Source organism: Lissotriton helveticus, chromosome 12 (genome assembly GCF_964261635.1).
Source record: "Lissotriton helveticus chromosome 12, aLisHel1.1, whole genome shotgun sequence".
NCBI classification, from domain to species: Eukaryota; Metazoa; Chordata; class Amphibia; order Caudata; family Salamandridae; genus Lissotriton; species Lissotriton helveticus.
The window spans coordinates 23,538,660-23,559,052 of record NC_136073.1 but is presented as its reverse complement, the minus strand read 5'-3'; the positions used below and the strand labels follow the sequence as shown (position 1 = coordinate 23,559,052).

Genomic DNA, 20,393 nt, shown 5'->3' with positions numbered 1-20,393 from the left:
CTACGTTTACAACCAAAAATGGCTCCCTTTACACAAGACAGGGAATTGCAGAATTGTTTGTGGCAGGTGTAAATGATATTACTCCTAGGCTCTCACACAACTACACTGGCTGCCCATAGCCAAGCGTGTTCAATTTAAAGCTCTATGCCTAGCCTTCAAAGCTCGGCGTGGCCTTGGTCCATGGCAGCGGTCACAGTATTTCAAACCCTACATTCCGGCTAGACCACTTAGGTCTTCGGATTGTGGAAATATGATCGTTCCCAGGGTGCAGAAAGTAAAATGGGGAGGAAAAAGCTTTACCCATACCACTACTAAGCTCTGGGGTTGAAAAAAACCCAGTTTGTTTACATTTAGGAAAGGATTGAAAACCTGGCTTTTTTTGATGGTGTCTTCATAATACTCAAAATCCATTCATCTGAACCCGCGCCTAGACACCCTCGGGGTACATGCAGCGCTTTACAACTACTTTATTTCATAAAATAAGTCCTGGTGCTTCTAGCCGCAGCGTGGGCTTTTCCCTTTGTGGTTTTATCGCCTGGCACCCACGGGTGGGCAGGGATAACATGCATGAGCGGGTTTACCACATAATTCAGCCACATACTTTCCATGTTCTGACCTGCTTTGCCTGTGTAAATTGCTCTAAGACATACCAAGGAATCAATGCAGAAAGAAATACAGGGCGTTGTAAAGTTTGTGGACAAGTTAAAACACCAAATCGGGTGCAAACTCCGGTCCATAATGGGTGATGGAGTTAAGCACAGGTTTCTGCCCAAGATAGCACAATGGAGTATTTATGATCTGACTGTAGGAGTGGATTGGCTATCTGAGGGGCGCGCGCCTTTCCTTTGCGTGACTGGAATATGGATTTTGATAGGGAAAGTGTGTGAGTGACCCCATGTTTCTCTAAAACTGACATATCTCTTGGTATTCACTCACACGGGGGCTCAGGACACTTTTATTGCATAACACATTGTACAATAAAGTATCTCTGCTTTGCATGTGAAATTCCCCAGAACTCTGTACAAGCACAAGAAAAGTACACTTTCGTTTTTTCTGCACAATTGAAAGAAACCACAGCATGGGGTGTAAACCTCTTGCTGGGAGCGGTGTCCTCGCGAGACTCCGTAATATCATGTAATCCCCTTTTTCACTGCTGCATAAATCAGTATTTCTGTTGGACCCCGGGGCGTTTTCCTCGTCTTGTAATATGGTGATTTCAGACAAGAGGATTTTTAATTTTGCATAATTTTTATGCTTGGCGCGTTTAGTTGTGGGGGCAGATGGGGCAAATGGCGCGTGGAGAGCAATGCAAGAGAACTGTGTGTGCGGATAACAAGCGTTAATGCCCTGTGATTGGAGGACGCCTGCGCCTTTATTGTGCACAACAGAAAACGGACGCCATGGTGGTTTAAGAACTAAGGGCCATATGTATCAAGCAAATTAGCATTCGCAAAGGCTGAAATTCGCCGAATTTCGGCCTTTGCGAATGCTAATTTGCAAAATGGTATGTGCGAAACATTTTGGCTGCAAAATAAGGAATCGCAAAAATTGTATTCCTTATTTTGCGATTGCACTTAAGGAATCGCAAATTTAGCAATTCCTTAAATGCAATGTATCAAATAAAAATTAATGCAAAAATGCCCATAAGGATTCGCAAATTACCACCAACTTCTAGTTGGTGGTAAGTTGCGAATTCTCTTGAAAAAGCAATTTATTTAAAATTCAAAGGTGGCATATGACGCTCATGCATGCCCTTAGGGCATGTATGTGCGCCGTATGCCCACACATGTCATTTTCAGGGGTGCAGCAGGGTGTTCCTGTGACACCCCTGCACCCTTGAAAATATTCGCAATTTGCGATTAGCAAATTGCTAATCGCAAATTTCCCCTTCATTCCTATGGGCCTCCTGGCCCATAGAAATAAACGGGAAAATTGCGATTAGCAATTTGCTAATCGCAATTTAGGAATGTGAAGGAATCGCTAAAAAGAAGCGATTTCCTACATACATACCGTTTTGCGATTTCTAAATAGCGATTCCTTAAAAATCGCTATTTAGGAATCGCTAAACGGTATGATGATACATATGGCCCCAAAGAGCTCGTGCACAGACGAGCAGGGATGACTATCGAAAGAGGACTTTACAGGGGTGTTCAAGGGCAGCAAGACCGGCAGTGCGTCCCCGTCACTTCCTTCTTCCCAAAGCTCTATTCCCGCCCCATCCGCTCTTGTTTCCTGCTTATGAACAGACATACAGATCCGATCACAGGGGAGACTCCATTTTTTTTTTTAAATCCCAAAATGGCTTGTTTTAAGGTGTCTCCCTCTGATTCAATGTAAGTCAATGGGAAAAATCAATTGCCTGTTTTTAAACTCTCTCTTACCAGCTTCAAAATGTTGGCATGTATGTATGAGCAACTCTTTTGTGACTGGTAGAAACCTGACTGCGCCGTGCCAAACAAGGCAACAGTGGCCCACCCGTCAGATAACCGAGACGGAACTGTGACGCCGCTGTGTGTAAGACGCGCAACCAACCAACACCACGCTGCAAAGGAACAGTACTGCTGACAGCAGCAGGAAAAGCAACACAACCGCTAACTTCACTGGGAAAAAGCAATGCAGCCCTGGAATCCAGTTCAAGGCTTTGTGTATTACATGGAAAGTACTCTCAGGCATAGGCCCGCCCATTATCAGCTGCATTATCCAACCCTATCGCTCTAACAGGTCTTTAAGTTCAGATAATAAATAATTGGCGGTACTCCCAAAAATAAGAAAAGCAAGAAGCGGAGAGCGCCGCTTCTCGTACAATGCCGCTAAACTGTGGAATCTTTTACCTCTTGGTATCCACCGCGAGCCAAATTACATGCCCTTTCGAAAGCAGTTAAAAACGTACCTGTTTCCCTAATACTGTCCGAAGTTGAAGCAGCACTGCTACTAGCACTGGGATGCCCCCGGGTAGCCATGCTCTCTAGAAAAGTCCATTCATTCATTCATTCAAACTCTCCCCTCCTCCAAGTCAAAACCATGGAAACAGAGACTCCACAGGACAAAAGGAAGGTAAACACCGACCCCACCGGGGAAAAGCAACTCAACCCTCTCTCCTTTCACCCCCTCTCCAACAAAATCAATCAAATCACTGAAGCAGAAAGCCTACACACTGCACTGCCTGAACCCAACAAGCAGAGGCAACGCACCTCATCAGGCAAGAGCAGAGTAACTGTGACCGCCATTGAGTGAAAGCAACGCATCCACTCAGGACCACAGGAAAAAGCAAAGCTAGGCCAGAAGTGGCCGGTAAAAGCAGCCCAGCTTCTGACCCCAATTATTGACCTCGGAGATCAGGTACCAAAAATATCCCCCAGCGCTGCGCAGAACAGAGGCCGGTGGACGAAAGAGACTGGTGAAGAAAGAGACATCAGTGGCGGAAAGAGTCAAAGAGAACCCCCCACTCCCTTCCCATGCCAATTTTGCTTGAAGATGAGCTGGTAGCCATGGCAACCTTTTTTTGGCAAGCATTAACGCCCCGCCAAATTAGAGCCCATTACATCCCTTCTTGTCATAACATTCACCGAACAGGGACTGAGTCTTCAAAGGGGAGCGCAGACGGGTAATTGCATCTGATTTCAGCTCAGGAATAATTCATGCTCCGCCGCTCCGGCTCAGAAGGGGTGCTTGGTCGCCGGGCTCTTTCCGCACATGAAAGAAGGTCTGGCTTCCACAGCGCCCTCTTGTTGGCATCATCAGTTCCACTGGAGGGACCCAACAGTGTTGGGGGGCAGGGCGGATCGTTGCCCTCTAGGCACAATCCAACCTTCCGCTAGGATGGAGGCCATCTTGGATTGGGCGCTGGGCCTGAAACGTGCGATTCGAGTTAAATTGACAGATGCTAGTAGCTTGGAATTAAATAAACCATTAGACGTGGGGTGCCAGGCCGCTCCACTGCAGCGGCTGAATCAAATCTGGGGCAATGTCAACATGAACATTGAGCTTATTTAATTGTTTAATCGCCACAAAAAACAGCTCAGCGTTGTTACCGGCATGCAGTTAGAATACCGAGACAGAGAATTTGTTAGAGAGTTAGATGTTGTACTGCAGAATTTGTATAGCATTTAAATGCCCTTCACAAGACTATGAAGCACTCCAGTTTGTAAACACAAGGAGATGATGGACGGAGCGCTGACACATTTCAGACACACCCCCCAGTCACAGATCTGGGTTGAATCCATCATCATTCTTTAGCTCACTTCGCCACCTCAGTTCAGACCCAGCGATATGCAAATCAGTCTTGACTCTGTGCCTCATGGGAACAATCCAGTCCGAACTGCCAAGCCATATCTTCCCTGGATCGGAAACAAGCATCCTGGGACCGGTTTCTGGCTAATCAGCCCGGCTAGCTTGATTCCAGTGGCAATGTGAGCAAGGGACCCACGTCTGGGCATACCCTGCCCACTTAGGGGGAACAAAGCAAATAAAAGGAGATGATGGATGGAGCGCTGAACCTTTTCAGACACTCCCCCGCCAGTCACAGATCTGGGTTGAATCCATCATCATTCTTTAGGTCACTTCGCCACCCCAGTTCAGACTTGACCCTGTGCCTCATGGTAACAGTCCAGCCCTAACTGCCAAGCCATGTCTTCCCTGGACCGGAAACAAGCATCCTGGGACTGGTTTCGGGGTAGCACCCCTCACCAGTTTGTACCAGGTTTATGAGGAATATATGATGATACAACGAATTCCGTTGCAACGCATGCCTTTACCACGCATGCGTTACAACGGAATTCGTTTACCACGCATAAACATTTCCTCGACTATTAGCGTGGTGACGTCATACGTCGTTAAGAGAAAACGGCATTTTTCCCGATTTCTCTTAAACGACTATGATGCCGACGTGACTTATGGTGAGTTGTTTTATTTGGGGGGGGAGACCCCCCAAGCCCCCCTTTTTTTTTTTTAACTTTACCACATATGCCTTTACTACAAACATCGTAGTAAAGGCATGCGTGGTAAAGGCATTAGTGGTAACCACGCATGCGTTGTACTGCATGCGTGGTTAAAGATTTCGTGGAAACGGCTTCGTTGTAAAAGCCGTTTCCCGTTTATGAGCACCCTTTAGCAGTGTATGTTTGGCAGGGTCTTAGATGTAATATGTCCTGCATGGGCGATAATAGTTGAGGGGCGTGTGGTTCAAATATATGTTCAAAATATAATGCGACCTATTCACAAAAAATATTTTAAAGCAATGGATAGATTTAATGAAAAGTAATGTAATTATACATTAATAGAAATGTACATTAATTTAGTATTTTTTTTTTAAGAAATTTGTTTTTAGTTTTTTTTAACATTAAATACATTTATACTTTCAACAATTTTAAATAATTTAATTTATTGTGACAGTATTTCCTATGGGGTTATATTTAAAGTCCCTGCCTCCATTATTTTCTAAGGGAGGGTGATGTAGTACCAGTGGTTCACCATGTGTGGCTCTGGACTTAGTTCATCTCTGAGCTGGAGAACATTTACTACTGCTTGGGTCCCTTTTAATTGTAGTAATTTTTAAAAGTACAATTTGTGAGTAGCAATGTTCTCTTTTAACACCTTCGAATCTCATGACTAGCTCAGCTCGTCATGAGCCACGGTGCTCGTGTGCTCATGACGAGCTGAGCTCGTCATGACCTTTAGAACGCTCGCATGCGGGGATAATTCCCCTGCTGTGCGAGCGTTCTAAAGAAACGGGTGTGGTCATGACGAGCTCAGCTCGTCATGAGCACACGACCACTGTGGCTCAAGACGAGCTGACCTCGTCATGAGCACGGGGCGCTGTGCGCACCCCCCCATCCCCCAGCACAGCAGGGGAATTTGCCCAGCGTTGAAGGGGTTAAGGACGGATCACTGTCCCTCATTAAACCCCTCCTTAAGCTTAAATGCCCACCTCTCTTCTCCCTAAACCGCACACCCCATTTTTGAATCATTCACCCTGGTCCCTCCCAAATTTATTGCCAAGTAGTGAATTTACATGGTGGAGGATGCCTCCCAGAGAAAACATACGAGTGTCAGAGGTAGGGATTTACACTCGTAGATTTGTGAGGAGCCTTTTGTAGCACTTTTGTTAGTACTATTAAACATACTACAAAATGCAGTTCGTAAATCGGCCCAACGGTGGCCTACGTTGTTGAGCAAAAAGCTTGCTGTGCCTCAGAGAGTCTGAGGGGTAGACACATTCGCTCATACATACTTCGCAACTTGGAGTTGACATCTGAATCCTGTGATTAAATGGATGTGGAGAGCCGGGTCTTTAGTGCTCTTGGGAATTCAAGGTGATAGGCGATGATACGTACTCATGTGTCAATCAAATCTCCAAGCTAAGACATCTGGACGAAGAAAGAACATCTTCCACTTTCCTTTGTTTTAAAGGCCAAAAAAGGTGCCAAGCTGAAACCCAATGGTCTTCTTAGGAAATAAGTGTGGAGTTTTTGTTGAAGGAAGAGTGGTGAAGTTCCATCGACTGTTCGACGAGTGATGCGTATTGCTTTGAAGGTGATACATCTATCCACCTGAAGCCGGTGTGACGGTATTATAATTTGTGTTATGTGAGTATCGATTGTAGGGTGAGAGGGTGTCTGGCAGATGCATTCTGAATTATGTCTGGTTGTCAAGCTATTAGAATTGAAGGGTCAGCTTGGAACAGAATTCACAAAAGGAAGGCGGCCGAGTGGGTCTGAGACACAGGATGAGGCGGGTAGTGGAAGATGAAATAAGAATTAGGTTTGTGGTTTACGTGCTGGGAAGCAATGTGGAACAGTAGTTGGTAGAATGGCAGGGGGTTAGCGATCACGAGAGAGGGTTTGGATAAGCGCTTGGTGGAATCTGTGAGCGGGAAGAACAAGAGACAATATTATTTTGTAGGGAAGGATGAGATGGAACTGCTATGGTTGAGAACATAGGGCAAAGTATGTGGAAGACAGCAACAAGTTTCTCAGTGGCATATTGTGAAAGATGCAGATGTCCTTTTTGGTGATATTTCTGTCTGAATGTTGACGTGTCTTCCTCTGTTTGTTTCATATTGAATATATATTGTTATTATCAATTGGTGGTTGAGCGCGTGGCAGCTGAAGCTGAACTTCAAGCGCTAGTTGGTAGTTGTGGAGCAGCGAGATCTCGGCCATTAGATCCCACTCGAACGAGTGTATTGTGGTGTTTAGGTCTGGAGCACGCCGCGACTAGACATCACCGGCATTGGTGGGAGATAGTCACTCATCAGGGGCTCAGCTAGCAGAACACCCTTGTGTTAGCAGATCTGAGTTGTGTTACTGTTGTGTGGTTTTCAGTCCAACAACGCTTCCCTTAAGGCAAGTCCTTTGAAAGAGGTGCGTGGTATCGGAATGTGTTGTAAAGACGCAGTCGTGGTTCGGATCGCATTGTTAAGGCACAGCGTATTTCGAGCCGCGATGTAAAGACTGCTTCCTGATTAAAATGGGTCATACTTGAGACCTTTCTTTGGTACTTGGCCCATCTATCTTAAAAAACGGAACCTCCTGAGGCTTGAGCCGGGAGTAGAGCGATTTTGTACATTTTAAATTGAAAGCGACAGAATTTACTTGTCTTTTTAAAACTTGCACTCACCTGCACCGAGCACTTCGCGCTCTCACGAGCCCTCAGTCAGCTGAGATACAAGCTCCCATTGGCGAGGGTTTGTTTTGGTTTCCCTGCCGCCATTGCCCAGGACATAGGCCACGCCCACCCGGACAGGCCACGCCCACCCCTACCTTCCCGCGCTATATAGAGAGCGCTGATCACTAGCGCTGCATCTTAAAAAACGGAACCTCCTGAGGCTTGAGCCGGGAGTAGAGCGATTTTGTACATTTTAAATTGAAAGCGACAGAATTTACTTGTCTTTTTAAAACTTGCACTCACCTGCACCGAGCACTTCGCGCTCTCACGAGCCCTCAGTCAGCTGAGATACAAGCTCCCATTGGCGAGGGTTTGTTTTGGTTTCCCTGCCGCCATTGCCCAGGACATAGGCCACGCCCACCCGGACAGGCCACGCCCACCCCTCATCTCCTTTTCCAGCTATAAATCATGTGCCTACACAGGAAGCGCAGCGGACGAGCGCAGCGGGCGCGACGAATGCGCGCCGAAGGCGCGCATAAGGCAAGCTCGTCTGCGCTCGTCCGCGAGCGTCCGGGACCAGGGGCCAGGGACCCTGCGAGCCACTACAGCTATACTTCTGCTGAATTACAGGTATTGCGCCCAACCGCTATTACGTGCCCACCTGTCCCCCATCACGCCGCCAAACGCATTTCTCTTTTAGGCATTGGCAACCCTGCCTCCCTCATGAACGCCCCTGCTCCCGAGTACTCTATGCGCACGACCTCACCCTGCTCCACCTACACGTTCAGGTGTATCTATCTCAACACCCGCTCCATGATTAAGCACCAATCTGATATATTTCTGCTACTCATGGACAAACAACCTGACATGTTGCTACTGACGGAGACCTGGCTTACTCCGGATTCACTACCAGATATTTTAGCTGCCCTTCCTGCAGACTACTATATTCTATCAGCTCTCCGCCCAGGCGGAAAAACTGGGGGAGGAGCAGCAATAATCGTCAATAAAAAATTCCAACTCAGACAGCTCCCCTCTCTGCCTTTACCTAATACTGAAAACATAGTCGCCAAAATTGACACCCCCAATGGCTCACTTATATTGGTCCTATTATATCGCCCTCCTCAAACCATGGCTACATTCCCCTCTGCTCTAGCTCAACTACTGGCACCATTGGTCACTAACCATCCTAAACTACTCCTGGTTGGAGATCTAAACTTCTGGTTCGACAACCTATCGTTGGACCCCCAAGCTGCAGAGATGAGCGAACTTTTCTGCGATCTTAACCTGACGCAACACATACACACCGAGACCCACCAGAAGGGCCACAGCCTCGACCAAATCTGGTCTCTGAACCTACCCCTATCTGTACTAGACATAAAACCCTGCTGTTGGTCTGATCACCACAGCATTACTTTCTCTTTCCAGCTAGATAAGACAACCCATTTTAAACTACAAACCAGCAACACCATTAGGAAATGGTCCTCCATAGACATGCCAGCCTTCCTAAATTTCTTGGGTAACTCCCCCCCTCTCGATAGCAACAATGTGGACGAGGCCGACAGCCGGCTCAACGATTGGCTCACCGAAGCGATTAACATCTATGCTCCCCTTACGCATCTTAGCTGCTCAAGGAGCCCGGACGCACACAAATGGTTTACACCCGAACTAAAAACACTGAAACTTGAAGTGAGGCAAAAGGAAAGAACCTGGCGTTCCCAGTACTGCCCACTGGCCAAAGCCGCATATTGCTCAGCCAGGAAGACATATCAAAAAACCCTACAGAACCTGAAAACAACCTACTATTCATCTAAAGTCCTTAACTCCACCAACAAATCTAAAGAAATCTTCAGGATTGTGAACGACCTTTGCAACGACGACAGAACTTCCCCCCCGGTAGTTCCCTCACAAGCACTATGCAATTCCCTGAATGACTTCTTCCGTGACAAAATCTTAACGATCAAGCAAAACATCCTCACATCTCCATCATCCGCCCCAGTGGACGACATCTATTTCAATCCCTCAACTCTACATTCCTACCCCCTTATCGACTCGAAAACCTTCTTAACCTTATTGTCTAGAGTCAAATCAGGATCCCCTATGGACATCTGCCCCCCCCATATCATGAAAGAAATTGGTCGAGCTATGCCCGACAGCATGCTATCCTTACTCAACGACTCTCTTATGTCAGGGACAGTACCTAGCAGCTTCAAACAGGCCTTACTGATTCCCCTTACCAAGAAGCCCGGCATCGACCCGCTCGACCTTGCGAACTACCGGCCCATATCACTGCTGCCTTTTCTGTCGAAAATGCTGGAGGCACATGTCACCAACTGCCTCTCTAACTTCGTGGAGGAAACAGAATACCTCCAACCCAACCAGGCGGGCTTCCGACCTGGTCACTCCACTGAAGCGGTAATATTAGCAGTTCAAAACACCCTGAGGTCCAACGCCGATAACAACCTTCATCAAGCCTTAGTACTCCTCGACTTATCCGCGGCATTCGACACGGTTGACTATTCCATTCTGGTCAACCGTGTCGAACAGGCGGGCCTCAGAGACTCTGCCTTAGCCTGGTTAAAATCGTTCATCTCCGAACGTACCCAATCGGTTCGCTTAGGCTCCTTTTCTGCCGCCAAGGTCAAGTCTTTCTGTGGGGTGCCCCAGGGCTCCTCACTATCCCCCTTGTTGTTCAACCTATACATGCGGCCCCTCCTCTTTGCCCTAAGTAAGCATAAAGTCACTGCATACAACTATGCAGATGACCTACAGCTTGTCTTTGTCCTCAACTCTCCTGACGCGGTGGAGGACTTCCAGGCCACCATGACCCTAATTCAGAGCTGGATGTCCTCAAACCACCTCAGACTAAACCCAGGGAAAACTGAGTTGATCCTGCCCGGCAAGAGCGAAATTAGTTGGAGCCCTAACTTCTGGCCATCGGACATGGGCCTCCCCCCTAAAAAATCTTCCACTGTGAAAAGCCTAGGGATAACCATCAACGAGGACCTCTCGCTAAAATCCCAAATTGGCACCGTGGTCTCCTCTGGATTTTTCCAATTAAGGAAAATCAGGAAAATCGCCCATTTCCTCACTCCCTCCGCCTTAATCCAGGTGGTCATGGCCCTGGCACTCTCCCATATTGACTTTTCCAACAGTTTATACCTAGGCCTACCCGCAGGACAACTCAAGAGACTTCAGTACCTGCAGAATCAGGCCGCCAGGCTGATCTGCAAAGTACCCAAATGGGAACCTATCAAACCAGGCCTCGAGAGTTTGCACTGGCTCCCCGTGGCTCAAAGAACCGAATTTAAAGCCGGATGCATTATCTTTAAGGCTCTGCAAGGCAAAGGACCCCTATTTATCAGACAGCTGATCGGTAGATACGTCCCCCCACGGAACCTAAGATCTGCTCACAAAGATCTTCTAGAAGTTCCTCGTTTCAAGAAAAAACGACAAGGCGGCAGCTGTTTTCACTTCCTTGCAGCCACCCTATGGAACTCCTTACCTCTTGCCCTCAGACAGAGTAGAGACCTTCTTGCCTTCAGAAAGGCTTTTAAAACACATCTTTTCATACAAGCTTACCCGAAATAACTCCTCCGCCAGACTCTCCTCCTGTTATGTTTTTTATCTTACCAGCGCCAAGAAGCCCTCGGGCGTACGCGCGCTTTATAAATTGCCAATAACATAACATAACATCTATGCCCTCTATTTCGTTTCATTGTTGTGTGTCCTCGCCTGCATTTCAGTGTCCGTGGCTACCTTTCCTGTCTTTCCTGATTCCGGTTTATGACCAACCCCAATTGGTGGACTTACCAACGTTTGATGCCGATTGGTGATCTTCCTTTTTCTCTCCATCGTGATTGGTGGGCTTCATCTCCTTCTCCATAACATGGCGTGACTCACACCTGCCTCTTTGGCACTGATTGGTGGCCTTTCTATGCCTCTTGGTTCTGATTTGTTACTGCCACAGCTTCTGAGGTCCCCCTATTGACTGCCCTGCATCAGTGAGAATGCGTTGTGTTACTTGGGGGGAGAAATGTAACTGCTTCCTGGCTTCTGATTGGTTGCTCTTAAGATACAGCCTTTTTCCAGTTTGCAAAATGCAATATTGTTTTATTATTTCATTTGGGCGAACAACTTTACTTTTCAGGAAACTCATGATTCTATAAATTTAGGCCTTTTCCCTAATCGAAGCACCACTTTTTACCCGGGGTGTCCAATTTAACGTGATTAATTTGGTTTAGAACACATATTTTCTTTACTATTTTGTGCATAGGTGTCCAGCATTATACTCCAGTACTGGAGCAATTTCATATTTTCAGGATCTCCACATAAGATAAATTTCCACACAAATTTCATTAGGATTGAGTTACAAAGCCAGCGGTTATTCTGAAAATCTGGGCTGAACCTGACCCAAGATGGACCGAGAGTTGACATCCGTGATCCATTTCTAATGGCGGCTTTAAAATGAAAGAAGGCACCGCGGCGACCGCCCCAGGGCCACGCCGCGGATCTATGGCGAATTGCAGTTAATTAAAATAACAGGATTACAAGCCTGTTCTCAACTAATAAAAAAGCCACTACCAGAACATTTTGATGAATTGTTTCGCTGTAAATCAATAAACGGACGCACAGATCTCCAGCCTTCCGTTAATATTTTTTTTTTCTGGCCTGGATTTGACCCTCAGCATAAATAATTTATACCTGTGCAGCTGTGCTATTTCTTTTTTTTATATTCCTTCTCTCTGATGTGTAAGGCCAGTGGATAGCAGCCAGACTGGGTCTGTGTGTTCTGCTAATCCCGGCAAATGAAAACAAGAGGATGATCAAATATTGGAATTGGGGAAGCCGCGTGTTCCTATTCAGCTAATTACAAGCGTGCTAAGTGCCGCTAATGTCGGTAGATTAGGGCAGCAAAAGGGCGCGAGCAAAGAAATATGACTGAGGGCACCAAGCGCATTTGACTTCCATTTGTAGTTGGCGCTCGACAAGATCCATCGATTGCGGCGGGAAGACGATCTTGAAACTTAAAAAACTCAAAGAACTAACTGCAAGGCTGTCTCACTTGGCCTCTAATGGGGTGTCGTTTACTAGAAAGAGCGCTCTCTCATGAGGAGATTCTAAGTTCCCACAGACTTGTGTAGAAAAGAAAAGTCCCAGATCTGGGAAATATCACTTGACAAATTTTCATAGAATTAAAAGTTGTATGTCTTTCCCGAAGTGCCTTCTCATTGTCATTGAAGTCTCACGCGTGAGCCGGCTTAAACGTGTTATAAATGCAGATGTTAGAACGCCATAGTCGTCTATTGTGTCATGGTGGAATACCCCCTGCATTTAAATTTGATTAATATACCCCCTGAATCTTAATTAGAATAATGGCCTCATTCGTCAGCAGTTTGAGGTTTTGTATTGGCTTACAATGGATCCCGCCCACTCATCAGCTCTTTGACAATATTTTGGTCTGCAGACCACCTCATTCTTGTTGAGTACAAACCTTTGATGTCATTGGTGAAAATTATCTCGAAGGGCAGACTGGGAAAATGACTGAATGAGGAAGTAGAGGAGAATTTTCTGGGTCGCCACAGATATATCAGCAAAATGCCGTACCAGAGCACGGGCGAAACTCGCCACAGGCCTCGCATTGGCAAGTGAAGGGAAGATGTCTCATAAACATTTGGTCCACGAGGTGATTCACACTTTACAGAGAAACTAGAGTGTATACGGGGAACTCCTGACAAAGGAAACATTATTGAGTTGAGTAAGAAGATAAGTCTGCATTGGGTTGGGTATCAAAACCAATGTAGTTTTTAATAGTGGTGTTGCAGCTGCCAGTATGGGTTGATTGAACTCTGCCTTGGTTTTCTAGTAGTTGTATTTTATGTATGATTTTGCTTTTTCCTAATTCCGTATTTTTTTAAGTAAAACTGGACATATCAAGAATATGCGGCATGAACACTCTCTAGTTGTGTATCGAACATTGGGTCTTCTTAATGCCTCTGTGATGGGCTTGCCTCTGTTTTTTTCATAAGTATGCAACATCTATGAAGAGATTACATTCACCCTGCCAGCCGGGTAGGGGCAAGTCAGGTTCCCCAGTCAGCCCATGCCCTATTGCCTTTTGGCAATCAGTGGCACCTGCTGGCGTCCCATCTCAGTGTCACTTTACTTACACCTCGCTTGTTTCAGAAGTAGTTCCATGTGTCGGCTAAAAGGGAACTATTCTGCTTAACAAGCCCAAGCTAAACCAGAGTGACTTATAGAACTTCAGGCCCATTGCACATCTTCTACTGCCTTTGCCAAACTCGTGGAATAACAGTTGGCAAAACAACTGGCCAGCTTGCAAGCCGGGACCTTAAACTGGTGCCAGGCACAGCTTTGAAGAGATTCTGCTGGCCACCTTTGATAAACTCGGGTCCAGGATCAGGTTGACGTGTGATGAAGCATGTCGCTGATTATGGATCTTCGACCTCATTTTATTTAGTCAATCATGATATTCTGATTGTGCATGTAGGTGCCGCTGGTTTAACTGGTCCAGCATTGGGGGATTAAATCTTTCCTCGATTGCTGGACACCGACAGTAGTTCTCCCCCTTTCGCTCTGCTAAGCCCAGTTTATCTTGCTGTGCACCTCACGTTTTGGTACTCTCTTCCATTTTACTCACCCTCTTATGTTCAACCTCTGCTTATACAGACGGGTTTGTTTCCAAGCACTCTCTTAGGCCGATAACACCCAGCTGCTGCTTACATTCAGTCCTCAATCGTCCAACCATACGGGATGGCTGAGAGTGTGTCTCATCACCATCCATGGTGAGATGGCTTCCAAGTATCTGACAACGATCACCGATAAGACTGAAGTTCTCATTGTTAGAGGAGACCTGATGGTCGGGTGTTGCTGAGTGACCTGATTGCCTGTGTGCTCTGCCCACCCCGGACTCGAGAGAAGGAAATCCTGCGGTCATTTCTTTAACAAAGGGCCAGGCTTTTGACATCCAAGTCCATAAAATTTGATTGTGCTCCTTGGTGTTCAGGCGTCCATTCATGGACGGGGAGAGGTAAGCACCTATCACTCGGGCAGATATTCCCTCCCATAATATTGATCGTAAAGTTGTCTATCAGCCTCCTCTAAGCTCTTGTGGAGAAACTCAAAGTCTGGAAAACATGGCGGTTCATCTTCAGTGTGGGCTTCACGGGTGCGACCGCGTGCCTGCTGCACGTCCTGCACTCGTTTTGCTACTAATTACCAAATCCCCAGGTCAAGACTCTGCTTTGTTTTTGGGCCTTTTACAAATGTGGTCTATTATTTCTCTCTGAGTTTATGCCTCACCTTGGTGTGAGTGCTAAGATCTGACCCTCCTCATAAGTTGAAGGCACCACATTTTGAAAGGGCTCGCTGTTGGAGTAGGGCTCTCAAGATCTTTGTACCACAACTTTGGAACTCCTTGCTGGTTCGCTTCCGGCTGACCTCTGACTACTGCGTCATAGAGCCTTGAAGACCCAGTTAAACCGCGGAGCCTCTTTCCTTGAGTTCCTCTGTCAATTCCGTTTCCTCCTGTTGTGAAGTTCCGAGACCCAGGATGCCTTTTCAGCAACATTTTGTGCTTTATAAATAATTAAAATCTCTCATCTGTGTTCTGGGTTCACAAGGGTGGCTTTGGTCACTTGCCCGTGGCCTCCAGCTGCCGCAAAGTGTCAGTCAAAGAAGCAAGTTCTTGTTCCATCTGCAGAACCAGAGACGCCAAACCCTTCATTTTCTTTTCCACTGACCACGCGATGCTGTCCAGGAAGCTTCAGTCCCTCCCTTCAGTCTTTTGTGTCTGTCTGTTGTATAGGGACACTGGAGAGGTACCAAAGAAGATGCCATCTGTGTAGACGCGAAGATGTAATCGTGGTAGGTGCGGACACGGAGAGTGGTGCTTCTTCAGGCAGCAAGTCACCATGTCAGGAGTACTCAGTGGGCGGAGGAGTGTCGCCCCACTGCTCTGTGAGCAGTTCAAAAAGGAAAAATAAAATTATAATACCACAATGTTATTTTATTCAGTGCTGACTTACGTGTGGTGCGGGGCTGGGCTTGTCAAAGCAGGGGAGGAGTGGTGAGAACTCTATTAAGTGTGCATGACAGTTTTGGGCCGGCCAAACAGTCATGCGTACTTAGCAAGTTTTCCACCAGGCTGCATTGCAAAGCCTGGGTAGAGAACATGCACAAGCTCCTAGTCCCTCTCTGAGCACTGCACCATGACACTCAGACCAATCACGTCGCTGCTGTCATGCTGGTCGCAGCAACGTTGTGATTGGATAGGGGAGCCTGTGTGCTTGCTGCTTCTGGGAGTTGACGACGAAGAGGACAAAGAGGCGGTGACCAGCCTTCAAGGAAGTGATTCATTTATTTTTATATTTCATTCCCCCCTTCCCCCGCCACCCCCGTTAAGTAGCAGCTGCCACTACTCATCCCACAGGGTGCACAAAAAAGGGGAGAGATACACAGGACAGAAACAAGCTCCCAATGCCATCAGAGGAATGCCCCCGCGGTCTGTCTGTGTCAAATAGCTCACGACACAACCTATGATCTTGCACCACCTCGACTCCTCCAGTGTTTTTGTTTTTAGATAGGAACTCTCAGGGCTACCAGACCATATTCGTTCTTCCCACGCCCCAGAGGAGAGGAAGGCCGCGTCCACTATTGACAGTGAAGGAGAGTCTTATTGTCTTTCAGTTTGTCATATTCTTTTCTTTCATGTGGAGGAGTGTGGCTCACTGATTAGAGCGGCAGACCCTGATGCAGAGGTCTGACCCGGGACCAGGGTTCACTTCCCATCGCGGCAGGGTCTTGAGCTCAAATGTCCATAGACCCGATAATACTCGGCACGGTGCCTACTGTAATCATGGGGTCGTACGCTGCAACTCTGGGCAATAGCTTGCTTAGTCTCCACACCGGCCCTAATCGCTAAGGATGCCTGGCTTCACCAGGGGGGTGCCCAGGAGTTGGGCGCCTCACAGGAACAGGCCAGGACGGGTTCCTCAGCGGTTTATTCAGCGCGGGGACACACTGGTAAGTGTAATCATGCGCTTTATAAGCTTCAGAATTACAATTACAATTATGATACATAATCATACACCACAGAATCTGTTGTTTTTCTGCCTCGCAATTATCTTCCGCCATCCTCTTGATGTAACGTGGGGGTGGTTTGAGGTGGTAAACGTCCGACTGAGGTACATCTTTGTCACTGCTGTAGATTCATTACTTATCACCCTTCTTTGATGATACCAAACACACAAGAAATTTTAAACTCTTCTACACATCGAAAGAGAACATTTAATTACCTGATCTGAGCAAAATAGATCCCAACTCACCAAGCAAAGTGTCTGCAAAAGAGCCTTATCAGACATTAATCCTAATATACACTGATACTCAATCATTGGAGAATGTCAGGCTTGTAACTCCTGCCAGGAATATTTCTATACGATAGCCAAAGGATATGCAAGTCATATTTACCATTTCAATTTAATCTAACTTTCACAAAACCCCATCGAAATCCAGTGACCGGATTGTCTACAGAGAGATTTGTCATATCTGCGGATCACTAGTCTTCAAGCTTGTGTTTCACACCAACGTTTTAATTAGCCGTAATGAGAGTTTTATAGAGGTTAGCGACAAACATGCCCCTCCTCTTGTTATCCGATCACCAATGTAAATTAGTGTAATTCCACTTCAGAAGAGATGCGTTGAAATTCAGATTACGCATCCCCTCACTGGTCCTGCTCTTAGGACTTTACTCGTGAGGAACAAAGGAAGCATACGTGTGATCCTTTACCTCATCTAATGATCAGGTCTTAAGGATCAGGGAAGTCTCATGGTATCCAGATTGCCTGAAATTTTTCTTTAACAGAGACCAGGCATTCTAAGGCTGGAAAGATTCAACTAAATTCCACCTAAGAATTATTTGTAGTTTTCCTTGAATTTAACTTCTGATTCAATATCTTTTTCCTCTATGGAGAAAAAAACGTGTAGCTGGTGGATACATTTGTTTGAATTTATTTAAATGGCTCAGTCTCATCGCCTGCGATTGCTTCCGAGGACTAAGAGCTCAGCGGGTTCCGAGAGCTTGACAAAGGTAGGTAGCGTCTACCGGGACCCCCAACCACACCTTCGTCTCCCCCACACACTTACACATAGTTCTTGTAGGGCGACGAGTCGCGAGCACCTTCCTTAAGAGGCACGGGGCACCGGTTGGTGTTATAACCACAAATAGGGGAGTTATTTGGCCGTAGGAGGAAAAACACGCCCCCAACTATTGTGATATTTCATTGACAAGCCAGCCTTTTGTTCTATGGTGGAACTGTTTTTTGATGGAGCATACTTACGGAACATCTCTCTAACCATGATGAACCCAGAATGCAGCGTCGGGTTCTTCTGTGTGTTGTAATTTATGTCATGTTATACGTGTTTGTGCAATACATATCTTCTACTACATTGGCCTTGATTCACTTTTGCTTTTGATTCCCTGGTGATTCAGTCACAATATTGTCCAAATGTGTTTTTTAACCAATATTTGTATGGTTTTTTAGGTCTGTCATGTTTGTTTTATTTTTACTCTTTGTAGTTTTGTTTTCATGTTGCATACTTGTATAATCCTCAGTGAAGACAGTTCTGTAATTCAGGATTAGAGTTTTTTAAAACTAAATATATATATATATTAATTATTATTGGTTAATCACCCTTGATGTATCATCTTTATACACCAGCATTAGGCACCTTGACGGACTAAGGGCTATACAATGTTTCCTGGGTAACAGATCTGTGCAATTTGTGGAACACAACAAAATGTTGATTGCTATGATTTCATTCTGTTTAAATAACAACTATTTTCAATTCAACAACCAATTCTTTCAGCAGATCAGGGGCGTGGCCATGGGGGGCCTGCTTTTCTCCCAGTTATGCCTGTTTGCACATGGGCTACTGGGAGAGGCAGGTCCTCATGGGTACACACGGTCTGATCATGGCTAATATCGTGGCCCATTGGTATCGTTACATTGACGATATATTTCTGATATGGCGGGGCACTAAACAGGAGGCAATCGACTTTATTGCACAGCTTAACAACAATGCATACAATCTACAGTTTACCCACAGTATGAGCCAAACTTGTATTGATTTCTTGGATGTTAAAGTCTTGGATACCAATAACAAACTACACACTACATTGTTCCGTAAGCCAACTTCCGGAAACACTGTGCTTCATGCCAAGAGTAATCATCCGGCACATCTGATCCGCAGCATCCCCTACGGGGAAATGCTGCGCATCAGACGTATCTGCAGCACAGAAGATCAGTGCACACAGGTGCAACGAGATAGTAAGGCCCGATTTTTGGCCAGGGGTTACTCTCCTAGCTTAATTGATTCAGCAATTCGCAAAGTGAATGCCATGTCCAGGAAGGCAGCCTTGCAACCCAGGAGATTAACCAACAAAGAAGAAGACAGCGCTAACCAACCGGTGAGATTGGTATTGACTTTCAATCGCCAATTTCAAGCCCTAAAGAAAATTGTTTAAAAAAACTGGAATCTTATCAGTTCTGATCCAGTGAATGGTCACCTCATGCCAGGGAGACCTGACATCTCCTGCAAAAAGGCATATTCTCTTGGTGAAGCGTTAGTCAAGTCTAGTCCCGAGGTTGTTACATCTATACCCTGGTACAAGGCAATCAATGGCTTCAAAAAATGCTCGGCTTGCAAACATGGTGTGAACATGACTAAGTACTTAACACCTTTTTCTGATGTTCCCCGCCTGATCACCAAGCAATTGACATGCAAGTTGGCCTAACGGCTAGGGCGCTCGACCTCGGACCTGGGGATCTGGGTTCGAGACTCGGTAACGACGCCAAAACTTCCTGTGATTCTGGGCAAATCACTTAATCTCCCCGTGCCTAAAAAAAAAAAAAAAAAAAAAGGAATGTATGTCCTCATGTAACGTAACTGGTGCTATGTAAAGCGCTCTGATACCTGATTCGGTTCGGGTCTAGTTCGCGCTATATAAAACTCTGCAAAAAAAAAAAAACTGAGTTCACAGTGTACGTGCTGGAGTGTCCCTGTGCCCTGGGATATGTCGGTAGCACGAAGCTGCAGGTGCACAAGAGGATCCTCCAGCACATCAGGGCTATCAACACTGATGACCCCACCTATCCGGTGGCTCGTCATTTTAAGGAACATCACGATAAACAAAGTCATTTACTAAAATATTTTGCGATCGATTCGGTCCCGCCTCTTCGTAGAGGTGGAAACCGTGAAGCTATTCTGAGAGCCCTTGAAACCCAATATATCCTTGATCTCGACACCACTTGGCTTAAACACCAGTGTTGATTTCTACACCCATCTGTTAATTCCAGTCAGTCCCATCCAATAAGTTTTCTGTAGTCTAACTAGCACTCTGATATCCTTTTATCAGTAGTGCTAGTATTTAGACGTTGACATTTTCAAGAAATTCTATTCTGAAACAATACTGCCGCTGGAGGTTTCCCCTACTGTGATAAGATGATCTATGATGATCAATCCAACATACTCCCATCATCCATCTAGGGAGGGGTTTTAACATTATCAATTTATTTTGTGTCATCACTGTTCACGACACCCTTTATTTTATGTTGTTTTTCTGCATTGACACATTTATATTAACGCAATTACGACTACAATCATCAAATGTATGTTACAAGTGGTTCGAATGATACAATCATTGAATATGACGTGGTATTCACCCACTTGGGTAATATTAGAGTTATATTCACCATAGAGAGGGATGTGTA

The 20,393-nt window shown here is 46.0% G+C and overlaps 1 protein-coding gene across 1 annotated transcript in view; it reads left to right on the top strand.

Moving 5' to 3' along the window:
* Positions 1–20,393, top strand: part of NCAN (neurocan) — a 220,557-nt gene that overhangs the window by 55,372 nt on the left and 144,792 nt on the right. The window lies entirely within an intron of this gene.